Below are 7,233 nucleotides of genomic sequence, written 5' to 3' on the forward strand. Positions count from 1 at the left end.
AGTCAAATTTTTTTTCTTTGTCAAGTTGATATGAATTAGCTATATAATTAGAAAGATTTATTATTATTTTAATGTTAGCTGACCAGTAATTGACAATTAGAAATGTTTACAATAAAATATAAAAGCTACCTAAATTAAAATTTAAATAAAAAAGCAAAAAAAACAAAAACAAAAAAAAAACGCAATAACTGTCCAAATTATTTTATCATCTGGGCGTTACTAAAAAGGTATGTACAAGGAGGACGCACATCTCGTCGCTTATGCATTAATATAGACCCGTTTAAAACTTTATCTAAACATATTTGAACTTATTAAAATATAGCTGATTTTGATTCAGAAAATTTATAATGGTATCAATCTCATAAATTATTTTCTATAAGCTTGATGTGTTCTCCATCCTTTAACGTGAAACATAGAAGCTTCGCTATAATCATAATTGTTCTCTCATTAAATTCATTTATGACAAAATAATTTTTGCACTATCATGATACAATGATACTTCATTGATGATAATTGTTCTCTCCCTCTGATATTTAAATCTGAAATGTTGAGCTTTATTTCAGCACATTGCTCTCTTGGCTCGTCTTTGATTTCTTTGAGATGTTTTGCTAATTCGGAATAAGAGGGTGATTTATAATGGTTTGGAACGGAAGCAAAATTATAAATGAAAGTTTTACTTTCAATATCTGATAAGGCATACATATAAATGTAGATACGTAAATTATATAGAGTGCAATCGTTTACATTTTAACTTAATAATAAATTATCTACTTCGTTTAACAATTCACTTTGATGTTACATTTTTAGATTGATAAATAATGGATATTGTGTCTTTTCAAGTAGATACTACATTCATTTTTTCATATTCGTATATTATATTTAGCAGCTTCATGTTTCTATCACAAACAACAAAACCGCTGGTTTAAAATAACGTTATTATGTCTGGGGTGAATAATTTGTTCAAAATGTTAATGATCTTTGATCACTGGAAAACTAGCATATTAATAAAGGCAAGATTGATTAATTATATTAATTAAGGAATTGTTCATTGTTATAAAGCCTTAGGGGTAATGCCAAAGCCAGTGCTATGGAGCGTGAGGGCGTGAGGGACGTTGCACTTATCATTATCCCTCATGTACAGACTCAACCAAACAAAATCTGTCATTTTACCATGTCTGAATTGATTGTTTATAATAAAACGATTTTCTCGGATCGTATTTGGTTTTTGTTTTAGACATTTTATAATTTTATTTATTAATACAAAATCTTAATTCTTTAATTTTTTTGCAATGTTGTATATGCATGTATATAAAACCCTTTTGTACAAGTGGCCACACGAATAATTATCTAGCTTTATTTGCTGTCTCTGATTATATAACTGAAATATGTACCGCTTTAAAAACTAATTTAAATTAATCGTATATCAAAGAGAAATGAAAAGTCATGAAAATAGCAAAATGTAAGTTGTATATTCACTTCCATACAAAATACTAAAATGCGACAGCTGAGCTTATTATAAAAAGGCAAATAAGCAAAAGGTGATTAAGGATATTGGACATTGAGTACTTATAACTTTTCGGAAAGTGTAACCTGGCATCAAAGATAAAAGCTTACAAATGATAAATAAAAATAATGCATTCTGGGGCATTATAGACCTTAAAGTATTTTCTATGACAAGAAATCTATCAAAGCGAGATATTATAAGCATTAAAGTGTGGCTATCGTTGAATGTAAAAAAATGTTATTTGTTTATTAATCTTAATCGAGCAAGTGCTTCAAAATTTTAATTCTATATAACACTTAATTGCACGGTTAAATGTATGCATGGTGTATAACGTAGTATTTTCACCAAGATTGATTTAATTTCTTTTTAAACATTAGAACCTTGTTTTATCAAACATTAGCCCCTTATATCATTAGCCCCTTATATCATTAGCTCCTAAAATGAAAGATTAGCCCATATACAAAACAATAGACCCTTGTTTTATCAAACATAAGCCCTTTTTTATCAAACATTAGCCCCTTATATCAAATATTAGCCCCTTATGTCAAACATTAGCCCCTTATATGAAACATTAGCCCCTTATATCAAACATTAGACCCTTGTTTTATCAAACAAAAGTCCTAAATACCAAACATAGGCCCCTTATATCAAATATTAACCCTTATATCAAACATTAGCCCCTTATATCAAACATTAGACCCTTATATCAAACACTAGCCCCTTATGTCAAACATAATCCCTTTATATCAAACATTAGACCCTTGTTTTATCAAACATTAGCTCTTTATGTCAAACATTAGCCCTTTATATCAAACATTAGCCCTTGATATCAAACATTAGACCCTTATGTCAAAATATATGTTTACTAAGATTAACTGAATGAAACGAAAATTTATTTTTGACATAAATTGAACATTACATTTCGAAATGATGATGTTTATCTAATCTATGTATGATTATAACATTATGTTCTGACGTTAACCCTCTTATGTATCAGAAACTTTTCAACGTATCCATTTTTACACACACAAAAATACAAAAGAGTTATTTTTTCTTCTTTTCTTTTCCCTCTTTTTTGCAGTTTGCAATCGTAAATGATGTTTAAATAACAATACCTGATGTAATACCTTGTGTATCTATTAACCCAAGGTTTTCATTTTCAGAATCACTAATAAATATTAAACAATGCAAATTTGTAAATATTAAATGTATTGACTCAAGATTAATACAAATATCCAAATTAAGAAAATATTCACATGTTCAATGAAATTAAGATTAAACTCAACTTTTTTTCATTTTGCTATCCTTTTATCAGTTAATTGAAATTATAATCAAAATAATGGTTTTACACGTAAACGAAAGTAATATTTGTGTTTCTAAAACGCAAGGATACAGCAATATTTGATTTATACAAAACATGACAGTAACGTCACTTCATCATGACATTTATTGCGCATGTTTGACGGTATAGCATTTCAGTAATGTGTTCTCAGTATAATATAAACATTACGAGATGTTCCTTAATACACATTTTATTAATTAATCTTCAAATGGACGCTTTATGTTTGGCTGCGTTCTGCTTAAATATAAAACAAGAATCAATTATTATATCTCCTAGATAATATATGAGATAAGATCACTTTTTTGCTTCAACATCTTTAAGACTTTCTGATTCATGAGCAACTCAAGTAAGTGTGTATGTTAAACTAGTATAAAAAGGCACATGATAGTTAAAAATGTATATACTATACGAAAGGCACGTGTGTAAGTTAAAATAGTTTATACGAACGGCACGTGTATTAGTTAAAATAGTAGTATATACGAAAGGCCGTGGTAGTTTAGAAAGTTTAACGTAATGCACGTGTTTAAGTTAAAAGTGTTTGTACGAAATACACGTGTTAGTTCAGATAGTATAACGAAAGGCACGTGTAAGTTAAAATGGTATATATGAATAGCACATGTGTAAGTAAAATAATATAACAGAAGGCTCATGTAAAATTTTAAAAAAGTATATACGAAAGGCACGTGTGTAAGTGTACATAGTACATGTATATACGAAAGGCACGCATGCAAGTTATTATAGTATATGTATATACGAAAGACACGCATGTAAGTCAATATAGTATATGTATATACGAAAGACACGCATGTAAGTCAATAAAGTATATGTATATACGAAAGGCACGTGTGTAAGATACAATACACCAAATATGCACAGCACAAATAAACAAAACAGTAATAATCAAATGCTACCAGCCATATGATGGCAAATATTACGTCAATAAAGCAAATGATGTCTGAAAAATCACTTGTAAACTCAACGTTGTCCAGCATATATTTATCATTTCTCTTTAATAAGCATGTTAGAATGAAAATGAATATTATTTCTTTCTTGCATTGTGGTACCGGTATAAAAATGCGCATTTTATCGTTCAAATGCTTTGTACTAATGCGCATTTTACTCGAACAATACATTATTCACCAACAATGAACTCAATGTTGATATAAATGTATCTATTTCCTAAATAATATATATTCTAAATTTCGAAAATCATCATTACATTCTTATAAACTTTATAACGTTTTATATCAAATTATAGACCTAAAAGAAAAATGAAAAACAATTTCCCTTGAAATAAACATGTTGACAAATGTAGTCGTTGCATCTCTATTGAAAATTTTAATGTTACAGAAAAGTATCTTATATTGTCTGGCTTCTTTGTAATTTACTTTTGAGTTACAGTACTGCAAGGAATGGATTTCTGCTTCAATGCCAAAATGAATTGCTGTAACATGACATCAAAAATCAATTTTTGGAAAGACACGTTTAAGTTTGTGTGTTTTTCTTTCTCGTTATTAGTTAACGTAACCTAACGTTAACGTAACTCAAATAGCATAGAACAGCCTTAGATTTATATTTACTTGTGGTTGATTCTCAGTAAAATCTTAAAGTCTATAAACTTTACAGTTGTTTTAAAAGGGAATAATTTACTTATCATCTAGTCATGTTACAAACATTTTTGACGAGAACATATCTTCACAATGGTATTGTTAAGGTAAATTTATAATGGATATTACATATGTTTGTCTATTTCTGCTGAAAATAATATTGAACCAAATTTTAACGGAGATAAATAATCTTGAAGAATGATAATCTTGACTAACATTTTAAACTGTGTATGTCATACAAGTTATAGCACTTACGTGCAAAGATAAAAATCAAACAAGTGTTATGTTTTTATCTGGTAACACGTACGAATAAACGTATGAAATTGAAACTCTGGCCCTAGAAAAAGATGTTCCCATATTAAACAGCCGCGGACGGTAAAATGCATTTTTAGATGATTTTGCAACAATACACCTAAACATGCAATCAATTGATATTTATTTCCTAAACATTATTTGTTAGGTTACTGTGTTTATAAAATACTCAGTTATCTTTTTTATTGTATCATATTTCGCAGTGAAATATTTTGATACCATTTGATATTGTTTTTGAATACGACAGCCTTGTTTATTTTAACGTAATACTGGACATTTCAGCTCGTAATTCGACAATAATGACCCTTTTGTTTGAAAAGAGGGATAAACATTAAATGAAATTGGACATGCTTAATGACGTGTATGTCAAATACAAGCTGATATTCACTGCAGTGTAAAAGCATCATGTTTGGAGTATTTTAAAGTTTAATGTTTTTGAGTAACATATTAAATTACATTTAAAAACGGTGCTTTAAGTGCTTTTTGCCACGTGATTAGGAATGAGATAGCTTCCAATGTGTCAAATATCTGTGCTGGATACTGTACTGATTTAAAATGGCATTAGTTCATTTTTTCTTTGTCAAGTTGTTGTGAATTAGCTATATAATTTAAAAAATGTATCATTTAAATATTGACTGACCAGTTTTTGATAATAAGAAAATGTTTTTAGGATAAAATCTTGCCTCAAAATAATAATAAAAAACAACTGTGCCACTCTTTTGATCAACTGAGCGTTACCGATACATTATATGTTTATTTTGGTTTTGGAGTGAAAATTTGTTGGTTTATTACCTGCCAAGATTTTATATTACCCGAACCGTACGCGTATCGCCACAGAGCATGGTGTTTACAGCGTAGGGTACCCAACGGGGAAATTAAGTGTACTACCCGTCTGGCTCGGTAATATCAATTTCCTTCAGCGGATCAAATATCCAATCAAAAAGTTGGAAAAAAAATCTAGAAAGGTCATAAATAGAAATATCCATGTGCCATGTGGATTAAAAGTGGATTATATGAAATTGGAAACAATTATGGCAAAATGTTAAATATATATTTTAGCTTTTACCTGTTCTCTTAATATCAACACTTGGATGGGCATAATGTCACTTAAAAATGTTGATTTTATTAGATGAGTTGTTCTGATGTTAATAATCAATGTAGTACTAATTAATTACACTAATGAACAGTGGCCGGCAATCTGTATTACAAAAGTTATAAAGTTTGTTTGTAAATTTTTATAGACAGCATGCATTATGTTTCTGTTTGAAAATGGTGCTCATTGTAACTCATATTATCGAAATGAGCTCATATATCTGTAAATAAGTATATTTTTGTTTTGTTGTTTTAATACCAAATGATAGATTTTCACTTAAAAAATGTTTTAAATTATGTTACGAAAGTTTTCAATCTGCTATACGTAATTGTATAACTACATCTACAAATATTTTTATTGCATTAAAACAACATTTTCCATAGCGATACAATTTTTTTATACAAAGACATGGTTAACAGAAAAGCACAATAATATAATATATGTATCTGCAATTAAAGATGACTAGTTTATTTCGAAGTTTTGCATAGTATATATAATTTTGCTAAATTATTAATCATTGCTTTTGGATTTTGCACATATGAGATTAAAAAATTTCTGTTTAGTTGGCCACGTATAATAATAATGTCTTTATATATTTTTATCTTAAGTCCTGGAATTTAGAACATATTAATACAAAATGATACTCATATTCTTTAAGACCGGCATTACAATTACTACACAATCTTTCATTTTCCTTGGTATATTTCTATGCCGTCCACGTTCAAAAATAAGCCAAATTATCATGAGAAGATGAACGAAATTTCGATAAAGCTCTACCAACACCCTAAATTTCGGTTAAAACGTCAAAATCAAAATAGTTTTCAAATTAGAATGAAAGTTTAAATAAACAATATGTATCTAATCTAGACGAGTTTATTAATTGAGAAACACCAACTTTGATAGAATAATGTCTAAAATTCGTTGTTTAATAAAAACCTAAAAATCTATATGTATAGTAACTGATTTTCCCCACATATAAAACAAGCCAGTCTTCTCTAAAATATGTCTTAATTAGTATAGCCAGTTTTTGCCACTACTAATAAGTTACACCATTTTCGACATCTGTTTTTAACATAATATAAATTCTATACAATTATACATCGTTCATTAAGTTTAAAAAGTTTTAACCAAATTTTGATCAATATTAGTATTTTACTATGAATAGGACATTGGTGTACGACCAAGTTCATCCATATAAACAACAATATACATTGGTTGAATTAATATCACACACATAAAATCTTCTACAAAACTTTGTTTGTATAATTTCTATGTTCGGACCAACGTGATGTCCACACACTTCTGCAGCATAATTGAATGTTGGTAAAAATGCACCTTTAAGATGTTTTTAAATGTGGTTATTAACGATGACGCA

This window comes from Ruditapes philippinarum, unplaced genomic scaffold (assembly GCF_026571515.1).
Source record: "Ruditapes philippinarum isolate M1 unplaced genomic scaffold, ASM2657151v2 ctg3419_1_1_1_1, whole genome shotgun sequence".
NCBI lineage: Eukaryota > Metazoa > Mollusca > Bivalvia > Venerida > Veneridae > Ruditapes > Ruditapes philippinarum.